We start from the raw sequence: 13,314 nt of genomic DNA on the forward strand, positions 1-13,314 counted from the left end.
ACTTAGATAGTAAAAGCTTAAATTTACACACTAGTTCAAAGCACCACATTTAAAAGGGACGAATTATAAGAAATTGTATTAGTTTCCGAGGGCTGCCATAAAAAATTACCACAAATTGGGTGGTTTAAAACAACAAAAATGTATTTTCTCACAGTTCTCGAGGTGAGAAGTGCAAATTAGTACTCTAGAGGAAGATTCTTCCCCTTCTAATAAAACCAGGTGGTCCCTGTCTTCTGGCAGCCTGATTGCAATCTCAGCCTTCATCTTCACATGGCATCCTTGCCTCTGTCTCTTCTCTTTTTGTAAGGATACCAGTCATACTGGATTGGGCCCAACCTACTCCAGTATAACCACGCTAGGTTAATAACATCTTCAAAGATCCTATTTCCGAACAAGGTCACATCCACCGGATGCAGGGGTTAAAACTTCAACATATCTTTTGCGGGGACGCCATACAATCCATAACAACCAGTTGCTATACTGATTGCAACTTTGCCCTTAACCTGTTACCTTGGTTACCTCATCCATAAAATAGTGATAACAGTACCTACCTCATTGACTTACTGTGAATATGAGCTAAAACGTGTAAAACGTTTCAAGTGTAAGCCGTTTAGAACAATGCCAGACACAGTAAGCTAGAGTATCTGCTGCCTTATGAAAGTAGCTTGGACTTCTCTCTTCAAAGAGTTTCGGTGGCTCTCAGGCCACTTTGAGAATCACTGTTGTAAGAGTTAATATTAGTTAATCCAGCATCGACTGAAAAATAGGCAGGAGGCTTCACAGGCTTGAGAAAGATTAAAAAGCGAGTGTTCTCATTAAAAAGCATCCTGAGAATACACAAATATGCCACTTTTCTCCATCAAAAGAACTAAATCATAAATGAGGGCTCACAAGTCAGGTATAAGGAATAGAGGGGGAGCGATGAGGAGCACCCCGGGATGGCCCGAGACCTCTGAGTTGAGAAAACAAAAACGGGCTTCTGACCCGTCGAGGTGGTCACGAGGAACGGACTGTTGTTCCTAGTGAAAAAGTCGGAGGAGGTAAAAGGGTTATTGGGGGCTGAGGAGTTGCAGGAATTAGGCCAGGAAAAGGATGGGAACTGAGGTGGGCACGAAGCAAGATGCGGCGGGCTGGGAACGCAGTGGCTGGGCCAGTTCGGCCCCCTCCAACCCGGCATGACGCCGCAAGGGTTCGAGGTAGGCCCAGGCCTTGGTGGGGATCACGGCTCCTTCCGCAAAAAGATGGGGTTGAGACTTCCTTTCCCGCGTACCGGGGAGCAACGCGATGGCGGGGCGCCTGTTAGGGGACGGAGGCGGGAACTCAAGGAGCCGAAGCGCGGCCCTCGGCAGCCAGCGGGAAGAATCCCCGGCAAGGTTGCGGAGGTCGCGGGTAAAGGACGGTTCTGTTGCTAGGCAACCTGGCCTGAGCCCGCCTCCCGCTGCGTTACTAGGAGACGGCTAGGCCGGGGGGAGGGCGGCGGAGCGGGACCTACGTGCTGACGCTAATTGTATATGAGCGCGAGCGGCGGGCTCTCGGGTCTTTTTTAGCGCCATCTGCTCGCGGCGCCGCCTCCTGCTCCTCCCGCTGCCGCTGCCGCCCTGAGTCACTGCCTGCGCAACTCCGGCCGCCTGGCTCCCCGTTCTAGCCGCCGGTAACGGTTGGGGGCCTAAAAAAGGAAGGGGAACGTGGAGTCGGCGGGTGGCTTGCGCGGAAGGGAGGGACGAAGGGACGGAAAACCGAGAGCTGAGGTTGCTGGCGCCTGGGCCTCCACACTCTCGTTATCGGCCCCACAGCCTGCGAGGGGGCACCGGGGCTGGGCAGCCCTTCTTCCAGGGACCGCTGAGGAGACGCGGGGCTCGGTGCGGCTTGTGGGGAGCCGGGGTCGGCGCGGCCTGTGAGGCGGGTGGCCGCGCTTCTCTGCGCAGACGTTGCCGTAGCCCCACCGGCTTCTTCGCGCGGACGGGAGTGAGGCCGCGGCGGGGCCCGCGCGCCCTAAGGAGTGGGCAGCAGCTCCTCAGAGGAGGGGGAGTTGCTCAGGGTGCGGAACTCGCCACCATTGGCGCCTCCGTTTCTCCCTCAAAATTAATCCCGAAGGGAGGCCGCTGAGGGGGCTGGAAAGAACGGCGAAGGCTGCGAATTCCGGGGGGGGGAAGGGGGGTTGTGTGGGGAGGAGGCCCCGAGGCAGGGAGGGGCGGGAGATGCTGCAGGGCTCACAGGCTCTCCGCCCACTGGAGGCGGTGGCCGCTTAGGGAGGGGAAGCCCCGCGCGGCTTCCCTCGACACGTGGTAAGGAGCTGAGCGGCCGCTGTTTGCCCCTGATAGGAGCCCCTGGTCTGGGTTGTCCTTTTACTGTAAATCATAGAGATGGTGGGATGTGAAAATGAATAGTGAGCAAGTAAGTGTAGTCCGGAGGTTTCAACCTCTTTTCCGCTTCTCTTTGGTCTTAATCTTTTTATTGATACCGGAGGGAAGTATCAGTGTTAGCTTATGCATGATGCGGGGCAGGGTCTTAACTGCTAGGATTTTAAAGAATGGCTAGCTATTACTAACATAAGATTATTTTGTGTACTCCCAAGCACAGAACTTGATGGCGTATTGATCAGGGTATTTTAGTTGGAGAGGTAAGGTTGACCCTAATGAAACCCCTAAGCAATTCTAAGATGGACATAAAACATTTGGCCCTGTAAAGGTCTTTCATTATTCTAGGACTTCTGTTGCCCCCCCTTTTTTTTTCTTTTTTTAACAAATTCCTTCCTTTATCGAAGTTTCTAGAATAAGATACTTAACTAGCCATTTTGGTTTTAAGGTGAATAAGAATGAGTGGGGGAAGTATGGGATGGAATGAAGCATTTAATGTACGTTTTTTGAGCCAAGTTTGTAGGCCGGTACCTTGTCCATGTCTCCACTTCTCCCTCAAAAAAAAAAAAAAAAGGGTCATCGAAGGGAGACGGAGGTTGAGGTCCAACCTTTCGGAAGAAAAAAGGATAAACCAGGTGCAGGATGTGTCCTCAGGGAGCTCACTCCTGTTCTAGACGTCATTGTCAGATCATTAGGCTTGAAACGACTAAACTTAAAAGTCTCAGAAACTTGTGCTTCATGCCTGGTTTCAGGAAACCTTGGAATTTACCATTTTGGAAACGTAGATGACAGCAAAACATCTTTTCAGACTAGTATCTGGGTTTTTGTTTCTTGTCAGCTTATATTATTAATCCTCTACTTAATTGTTTTACTAACGAAATGGTACACATTGTCTTTGATTGCATAAGGGAAAAACCTTACATACAGGATAACCCTTTAAACCGACAGACGATAAATGAGGTTTACAGTGATCCTCAGGGACTATTAAGTTCTAGGCTAGTTTGAGGTTGAGTTCAAATCTGAACTGTATATATAATTTAGCTCTAAGAAGGCTGGTCCTTTGGAGGATAAATGGAACTAAACATTGATAGTTGGACTTTGACATCTGTCATTATTGATTTGGTTGGTTCTCTTTTCAGGTCAGTATTTTTTGTTAATTTGATGAATGTCATTTAAAAAATTTTCACCATAGCAACTTGAAAATCATTGTACCTGTTGATGGTATTAGGCTCATTAATTGATAGAATTATTAAGCTAATACTGAATATGACATGTGGCTGTTATTGTCCTGTAATGAGATGGGGGGCGCTGTACCAGAACTAATTTAATCCAAGGTGTTTCTAACCCATATTGCATTCAGGTGACTGGTTCCTTGCTAAATTACGAGAAATATATTTAGAATAAAGGGCTCTTTTGTAGGAGAAGGGACTGAAAGGCAGATCCAAAAGATCTAACCAACTAGCTTTGTAAAGCGTTTTATATGTTTTCCCTTCTCTCTACTCCCTGATTACCCACATGAAAATTGATGACAATATTATCTGGAGAAGGACATCATTCATGCTTGGTAGAGGGTGAGTAAAAAAGAGGAAGACCCTCAAGGAGATACATTGACAGTGACTGTAACAGTGGGCTCAAATATAGCAACCATTGTGAGGATGGCACAGGACCAGGCAGCGTTTCATCCTGTTGTACATGGGGTTGCTATGAGTTGGAACTGACTTGACAGCACCTGACAACAATATCATGCAAGTGAATTGTAGTTTATACAAAAAAATCACATGGAATTTTGTAAGACAGAAATCTGTGGAAGTTTAAAGAGTTGAGCGCTTAGAATGTTGCCTGGCACGTAACACGGTAGGCACTCAAATACTTGCTGAATAAAATAAAATATTTGCTTGCTTTGTTCAATATTAAGGAGACCTGGTGGTGCAGTGGTTAAGTGCTCAGCTGCTAACCAAAAGGTTAGCAGTTCAAATCCATCAGCCACTCTGCTGGAGGGAAGACCTGGCAGTCTTTTCCCATAAAGATTACAGCCTTGAAGTCTTATTTATTGGAGATCTCTGTCCTATAGGGTCGCTGTGAGTAGGAATCAACTCGATGGCAATGGGTTTTTGGGATTGGTTAATATTGCTTGGTTGTAAACTTGAAATATTAATGAAAGACAGAAATCAGACGAAATGAATTCTTATCAATATAGAAGTGGTAATGAGTAATCTTTTTGGAGCCTCAAGTCTAACCGAACCTAAAACCCTGGTGGTGTAGTGGTTAAGAGCTGTGCTGCTAACCAAAAGGTTGGCAGTTGAAATCCATCAGGTGCTCCTTGGAAGCCAGATGGGGGCAGTTTTGCTCTGTCCTGTAGGGTTGCTCTGAGCTGGAAGAGACTCGATGGCAGCGGGTTAATGGGTAGCTGATTCTTTGAGTAAATGTTCGAGCATCTGTTTTGTAGTGTATCGTAGATTTTGGGTTATATCTTGAGCAAAACGGGCAAATTGGTTGCCTGAATATATTATAAAATATCAAGTTGTGATTAGTGATACGCAGAAAAAAGATTAGGGGAAGGAGGAAATAGAAGAAGTATTTATAGTTCTTTACACGCAGTGGTTAAGTGCTATGGCTGCTAATCAAAAGGTTGGCAGTTCAGATCCACCAAGTGCTCCTTGGAAACTATGGGATAGTTCTGTCCTATAGGGTCACAATGAGTCAGAATGGACTCAAGGGCATGTCTTGGTTTTTTACACACAAGGGAACCTGTTATAATGGTCATTTTTAGTCCCATTTCAGACTACTTTGATTTGAATAAGAAGTATTAGCTCTTTGTTGGGCAGAGTGGGTCTTGGAAGGTGAGCTTTTGTTTTACAGTCATCCTTGTAATTTTAGTACAATGACAGCAGATCACTAGAGCACAGTACTGGACTTGCCACAGAAAGTGGCCATTTCCTTTCACTGCTACGTATTTTGATGCCTTTTTTTTTTTTTTAAAAAACCCTGTTCTTAAGTTTTAAACATTTTGGTATTTATTGGAAAAGAGAGCTGTAATTTTTTAACCTAAAGATTACTTTGGGTTATTTTTGAGGTGCAGGGTATAGAAATAGAGCACTACGGTGGTAGATAGCGTAGTGGTCAGTTCAGGCACTGTTTTAAAATTTTCTACTTAACTCATTTTAATACTTCTAGAGATAGGTATTAACATTTTAATGAGGAAGAAACTGAAGTACAGAGAGGTTAAAGAACTTTTTCAAGGGGACATAGCTAGTGATTGAAGGTAGTATTTCAAGTGTTGATTGTGTATTGGATTTTAGAGGGAGTTTTCTTGGTTGCTATACATCAGCTTGAAATTCAAAAACATCCTTGGGTTCTACTGTGCTCCAGGGAAAAGTTACAGCACTTCGTCATGGTCATATGTTCCTCCTTCATGGAGTTAGATTACTTATAGTAAGGTAATGGTGTCTTAGCCTTAGGCCTACCTATTCTGTGTGAGTAAATTGCTTCTGTTTGTTAATGCATAACGTTGAATGGCTGGGTTAAGTTTTACCAAATGTCAGGGAGAGTCAGAGGAGCTGCAGCTCTTAATTGAGGGCCAATGAAAGGAGAGATTCCCCTTCATAGAGTGTTAGAAGCAAATGGCCATCTGGGAGATAACGTTTCTCTTTATGCCAGTTGAAATTTGAGTGACACAGTTGGGGCAGGTATGTTAAGGCATACTGTTCTTTTAAACAGTGGCATCACTAGGGTTGGTGTCACCCCCTCTCCCCATGGACCTCCTCTGGTCCCAGACAATACGGAATCCTCAGTAATGTATTTTGTACTAATGTTGACTTGTAAGTCTTAATTCCCATATATCACTTTTTTCCCTTTAGGTACTACTACATTCTCAAAAAAGATATTGATACAGGTTGACAAATGCTGATTGCCACAATACTGTATTAAAAAAACAGAAAATTTGATAAAAACAGCGGCAGACAAAACTACGTGATTTGAAGCATCATTGTAATTGGGTTGTTAGGTACCTGGAGTTGATTCTGATTCATAGCGACCGTATGTACAACAGAAAAAAATACTTCCTGGTCCTGTGGCATCCTCACGATTGTTGCTGTTCATAAGCCCATTGGAAACCCTGGTGGCGTAGTGGTTAAATGTGCTACGGCTGCTAAATAAAAGGGTCAGCAGTTCGAATCTGCCAGGTGCTCCTTGGAAACTATGGAGCAGTTCTACCCTGTCCTATAGGGTTGCTATGGGTCGGAATCAACTTGACGGCTGTGGGTTTTTTTTTTTTTAATAAGCCCATTAATTGGATAATTGGATAATAATGACATTTCTGACCAGAGTAGAAGGTTCAAAAAATAAGCACAGTTTTAGCCTTGTAGCTAATGTCGATACACGTAAGCTGGGCTTAAACGAAAAATGTTTCTGTTGTTAGAACTAAAGGGATATTTCTATAGTCATTTTGGTGTTACTCCCTCTGATGGTGTCACCCCCCACCCAGTGATGCCACTGCTTTTAAGATACCTGGGTGGCACAGGGAAACAAACCCTGGTGGCATAGTAGTTAAGTGTTACAGCTGCTAACGAAAGGGTTGGCGGTTCAAATCCGCCAGGTGGAAACTCTACGGGGCAGTTCTACTCTGTCCTATAGGGTTGCTGTTAGTCGGAATCGACTTGATGGCAATGGGTTTGGTTTTTGGTTTGGGTGGCACAGATGGTTTGTATGTGACTGCTAATCTAACGGTGATTTGAACCCACCCGCTGGCATCAGAGAAGAAAGACCTGTCAATTTCCTTACATCAGGGTTACAGTCAAGAAAATCCTGTGGAGCAATTCTGTAACATGGGGTTGCATGAGCCAGAGTCTACTCCATGTTGATGTTTTTTTATTTTTGCTGTTCTTTTATTGCATTTGAAACCTAAGTCCAACATCCAACAGGTATGTTTCTTTGCTAGTGGACCGGATACAGATAATACCATTGGTATTGAAATGTCTTGGACAGAAGACATAGTGTTTTCTAATAGGAGTCTGTTTTACTTCAGAGTCTAACAATTTATATCCCTGAAATGAAAAAGTGAGCCTAAAGAATATGCTTTTTTAACTCTAAGATCATGTTAGACCAAATAAGGTATTGGGCCTGTGGATCACTGAAAGTTAATTTAAAAGAATAGCAATGTCTGAAATACAGATTTATTTGAAGCACAGTATGGAATAAAATGAGATCTAAGGTATAAGGGAATCTATATCTTTCTGATATTACTAGTTCTCTTGAACTCTTTTGTTTTATATATTTGCAGTTTTAACAATTGGCTCTTTCATCATGAAATAATCATTTTCTGTAAAGGAGTAATTAGTAGTTTGTTATTGTATCATCTTGAAGCAGGAAGCTGATTAGGTGTGCACCCTGCTTTTTGGAATAGTGGACCTGGCATGGTTTTGGGCAGTCACATTTAAAATTTCTAGTTCCTTTACTTAGCTGTAAGTCAGAATCAACTCGCTGGCAACAGGTTACATAGCTGCAGTGTGTTACTGAGCAAGATACTTAATATTTTGTCTGCATATATGAGGAAAACGTATAATAGTTCCTTTTACAGCATTGTTGTTGTTTGGTGCCATCAACAGAAACACTGCACTGTCCTGCGCCATCCTCATAATTGTTGCTATGCTTGAGCCCATTATTGAAGGTTGAGGGTCTTCCTCTTTTTTACTTACCTTTACCAAACATGATGTCCTTCTGCAGGGACTGATCCCTCCTGATAACATGTCCAAAGTATGTGAGATGTAGTCTCATGATACTTCTAATGAGTGTTCTGGTTGTACTTCTTCCAAGACAGATTTGTTCCTTCAGTCCATGGTATATTCAGTATTCTTTGCCAGCATCACAATTCAAAGGCATCAGTTCTTCGGCTTTCCATATTCATTGTCCAGCATTTATATGCATATGAGGTGATTGAAAACATCCATGGCTTGGGCCAGGCCACCACAGTCCCCAAAGTGTCATCTTTGCTTTTCAACACTTTAAAGAATTCTTTTGCAGATTTGCCAATGCAGTGTGTCTTGATTTCCGCACTGCTGCTTTCATGAGTGTTGATTGTGGATCCAAGTGAAATGAACTCCTTGACAACTTCAGTCTTTCTTTCGCTTATCATGATGTTGCTTATTGGTCCAGTTGTGAGGATTTTTTTTTTTTTTTTTTTACCTTTTACAGTAGGTTCTGTGTTTTTTTCAGAGTAAGGGAAAATTATTAAGAATAAAGGTTACCACAGTGGCAAGAAATTATTTGGTAGCACAGGTCCTGGACACCTAGCTATTTCAGAACCACAAAGCAATCAGTTTGTGGCCTGATTGAATCACCTGTCTCCTCTTTTCCCCAGTGAAGAATTTCTTAAAGTTATCAGGTCAGTATTACTCTTACAGTCATATTATTGTGAACCACTGGCTCTTCCCATTGAGGTCTTCTATACATACGTGTATTGCATTGGTTAATAAATTGAGTGTTTTATTATAAAGTGACCGTTGTTATCTTTAATAATGCTTTTCCGTAAGCCTGTTTTTTCCCCTGACAGTAGTAGCAGTACTAGCTTTCTTTTGGTTAGGAATTTACTTTGAAACTCTGCCCTTATGTTATAGATGTTTCTGTCATAAACAGGTTATTGACTGAATTTTTAAAAAATCAGTCTCAAAATTTTATTTTTTAAGGAGCTTTTAGTTGCTTTGGAGCTCTGGTGGTGCAGTGGTTAAGTAGCTAGGCTGCTAACTAAAAGGTCAGCAGTTTGAATCTACCAGCCACTCCTTGGAAACCTTGTGGGGCAGTTCTACTCTGTTCTGTAGGGTTGTTATGACCTGAAATTGACTTAGTGGCAGCAGGTTTGGGTTTTTGTTGTTGTTTGTTTTTGTTTTGTTTTAGTTGATTTACATTCACTGTTTACTATGCTGTTTAGATTTCAGTCTGATTATTTTGTGCTATTTGTCTCACCTATTTATCTTTTGGGTTGACTTGAAATATTTTTTCCCAGTTTTTCATTTAATTTGGAAGTTACTTGTTTCTAATCTTTTAGGGGTTACCTTAGGAATTATAGCATGCATACTTGAGGGCATTAGAATACTTTATTCTATTCACCCCCCTGACTTAATGTTGTGAGGGTTTAATTTTTAAAACACTACAGAATGGTGATGTTTTAAAAATTTAGATACACCCAGAGATACCCCCCACCCCATTTCTTTTTGCATCTTCCATCTGAAAGGTCGTCTGCCTGAAGAATATACTTTAGAATTTTTTAGTGAGGGCCTCTGAAGATACTTTGGCCTGAAAGTATTTGTTTGCTCTTTGTTCTTAAAGAATCATTTGGTTGGGTATAGAATTCTAGATTCTCACAGTTATTTTCAGCACAATGAGAATTCTGTTCTGTTTTGGTGTTTATTGTTATTGAAGAGAAAGCAGCTGTCTTCTCTTTTCTCTGTGGTTTTTAGGTGACTTTTTTGTCCCTGGTGTTCTGCTTTTCACTAATACATTTAAGAACGGGTTTCTTTTTCTTTATCCTGGTTGAGATTTTGTAAGGCTTCCTTAACTGTGGTTTCATGTCTCTTCATTTTTGAAGATTCTCAGATATTTTATCAAATATTCTGTCCCATTCTCCCTACCTAGAATTTGTATTAGTCTCAGCCATATTCTGAAAGATTTTTTTTGCCCTTTTTTCCAGCTTACTAATGCTCTGTTCAGCTGTGTAATCTATTAAACCTGCCCGTTTGGTTTAATTTTAGTTATTTTTAATTCTAGCAGTCCTGTTTTGTTTAGTTCTTTTCCAAATTTACTATATTATCTTTAGTAGATGACTGTTCCTGGCAGATACTGTATTTTTCAAGTTTGGTAAGCATGACTGTCTTTTGGTCTATCTCCAGGTAAGCTTGATTATAGTCTGATTGGCAGTTTAATATTTAACATCTTCAAGATTGGTTTCTCTTGTTTTCTGATAAACTATAAATGTAGATTTGCAGAAAGTTTCTGTGTACCTCTGACCCAGTTTCCCTTAATGTCAACATTTTAACATGGTAACCCATTGCTGTTGAATTATGACTCATTGTGACTCTATATGACAGAGTAGAACTGCCTAATAGGATTTCCAAGGCTGTAAATCTTTATGGAGGCAGACTGCCACATTTTTCTCCCATGAAGCAGTTGGCAGGTTCAAACCATCGACCTTTCGGTTAAGTAGCTGAGAGCGCTTAACCACTGTGTCACTACGGCTTCTCCACATTTATTAAAACTAGAGGAATGTGTTTTTAACTGTCTTCCCAGCTAATTCTTTTGCAGAACCACTGACCCCCCACATGCTAAGAATGCTTATCCAGAATGGACAGAAAGAAAAAAAATCACTATTAGTTATTGAGTACTTAACTAAGTATCAAACACTCGTAAGTGTTTCACATGAATTTGCTCCTTTAAAATCTTAAAAGCAATTCAGTGAGGGATCTCTTAAAAATTGAAACCTATGTTCACCAAAAGACTTTACCAAGAAAATAAAAAGAACCTACAGACGGGGAAAAAAAATCTTTGGCAAAGACGTATCTGATAAGGGTCTAATCTCTAAACTATATAGTAACTTCAACTCAACAACAACAAGATAAACAATCTAATAAAAAAAAAAAAGGCAAAGGACATAAAAACAGTTCACCAAAGAGGACATTCAGGTGGCCAACAAATACATGAAAAAATACGATCATTAGCCATTAGAGAGATGGAAATCAAAAATGCAATGAGATACCATCTCACCCCTGCAAAAATGGCAGTGATCAAAAAACCAGAAAGCAACAAATGCTGGTGAGATTTTAGGAGGGCTGAAACTCTTCGTTGCTGGTGGGAATGTAAAATGGTACAACCACTATGGAAAAGAATATGGCACTTTCTCAAAAAGCTAGAAATAAAAAACACCTTATGATCCAGCAGTCCCACTCCTAGGCATGTATCTTAGAGAAATAAGAGCAGTGACACGAATTGACACGCACACTGCTGCAGCATTGTTCACAATAGCAAAATGATGGAAACAGCCTAAGTGTTTATCAGTGCATGAATGAATAAACAAATTGTGCTACATACGCACAGTAGAATACTACACAACTATAAAGGACAATGAATCATAAAACATAACATGGATGATTCTGGAGGACATTACACTGAGTCAAATAAGTTAATCACAAAAGGGCAAATACTGTGTGGCATCACTTTTATAAAAAATGAAGAACAGGTATACAGAAGGAAAGCAACATTATTCTTTGATGGTTAGCAGGGATGGAAGTGGGAGGTAGGGAGGGGGAACCGCTTTCTAGATAGTAGACATTTGTTGCTTTCGGTGATGGGAAAGGCAGTACCTAATATGGGTGAAGTCTGTACAACTTGTCCAAGGTGAATGAATACTGTAAGAAGTACATAAGAATAAGGGACAATTTCGGTAAAAACTATAACACAGTTTTACAATAACAACCAATAAAATATATGTATAGTTGCATAGGTAGACATGTATACATGTATGGGTATAGGACTGCACATTTGAGTATATGAGCATGCATGTACAGGTGTGTCTGCAGGCATGTGTGTATACATGTTTATTTGTGCTGCTTATGTATTCATGGAAACCCTGGTGGCGTAGTGGTTAAGTGCTTCGGCTGCTAACCAAGAGGTCGGCAGTTCAAATCCACCAGTTGCTCTTTGAAAACTCTGGGGCAGTTCTACTCTGTCCTGTAGAGTCCCTATGAGTCGGAATCAACTGGATGGCAGTGGGTGGGTTATGTATTCATACAATAGAGCACAGAGAGGGCACAGTCAAGAAAACTTCCTAGACATACCCAAACATTTCACTGGACTGAGTTACTGGGTTTTAATGCTCAGGGTCATGGTCTCAGGTTACATCGTAGGTCAGTTGGCATAACATAGTTCATAAAGATAATGTCCTGTATAAGGTTGATGAGTAGTATCTGGGGTCTTAAAAGCTTTTTAGTGGCCATCTAAGATAGAGCTGTAGGTTTCTTCTTGTTTGGAGCAAAAAAGACTGAATGAAAGGAAAAAGTTAGTCCACAGGACTAAGGACCAACAAGAACCGCAGCCTATTCTAGCCTGAGACCAGAAGAACCAGATGGTGCCCAGCTGCCACTACTGACTGCTGACCAGTGTGACACAGTAGAAGGTCCCGGGTAGAGTAGGAGAAAAACGGGGAACAGAACTCAAATTCCTAATAAAAAGCCATATTTACTGGACTGATACAGACTAGAGGAACCCCCGAGACTGCTCTGAGATAACCTTTGAATTCGGAATTGAAGCCACTCCCAGCGGTCACCTTTCATTAAATAAGAGATTGGCGAATAAACACTGTTTGTTGTTAGGGTCTGATGAGTCAGTTATGACTCATAGCAACCACATGTACAACAGAACAAAACACTGCCCTGTCCTGTGCCATCCACACGATTGTTATGCTTGAGCCCATTGTTGCAGCCACTGTGTCAATCTGTCTTGAGGATCGTTGTCTTTTAAGCTGACCCTCTGTTTTCCCAAGCATGATGTCCTCCAAGGACTGGTCCCTCCTGGTAACATGTCCAAAGTATGTGTGAGACGAAGTTTCATCAACCTTGCTTCTAAGGAGCATGCTGGCTATGTTTCTTCCAAGATAGGTTTGTTCGTTCTTTTGGCAGTCCATAATATATTCGCTATTCTTTGCTGACACTGCAGCTCAAAGGTGTCAGTTCCTCAGTTTTCCTTATTCATCTTCCAGCTTTCCCATGCATATGAGGGGATTGAAAACAATTGCTTAGGTCAGACGCACCTTAGTCCTCAAAGTGACATCTTAGCTTTTCGACACTGTAAAGAGGTCTTTTGCAGCAGATTTGTCCAGTGCAATATGTCTTGATTTCTTGACTGTTGATTCCATGAGTGTTGATAGTGGATCCAAGTAACATGAAATCCTTGATGACTTCAGTCTTTATCCATT

General features: G+C 41.8%; 1 protein-coding gene across 3 annotated transcripts in view; it reads left to right on the forward strand.

Moving 5' to 3' along the window:
- The first annotated feature begins 1,540 nt into the window (after window positions 1-1,540).
- NAP1L1 (nucleosome assembly protein 1 like 1) overlaps window positions 1,541-13,314 on the forward strand; it is a 37,792-nt gene continuing 26,018 nt past the window's right edge. For 2 of the 3 annotated variants that reach the window (XM_064283802.1, XM_010598953.3), the window contains exon 1: window positions 1,543-1,651. The gene's annotated coding sequence lies outside the window, so the exon portion shown is untranslated. Of the gene's footprint in view, window positions 1,652-13,314 lie in introns of all 3 variants that reach the window. The other variant, XM_064283803.1, reaches the window with a different exon arrangement.

This window comes from Loxodonta africana, chromosome 4 (genome assembly GCF_030014295.1).
Source record: "Loxodonta africana isolate mLoxAfr1 chromosome 4, mLoxAfr1.hap2, whole genome shotgun sequence".
Classification (NCBI taxonomy): domain Eukaryota; kingdom Metazoa; phylum Chordata; class Mammalia; order Proboscidea; family Elephantidae; genus Loxodonta; species Loxodonta africana.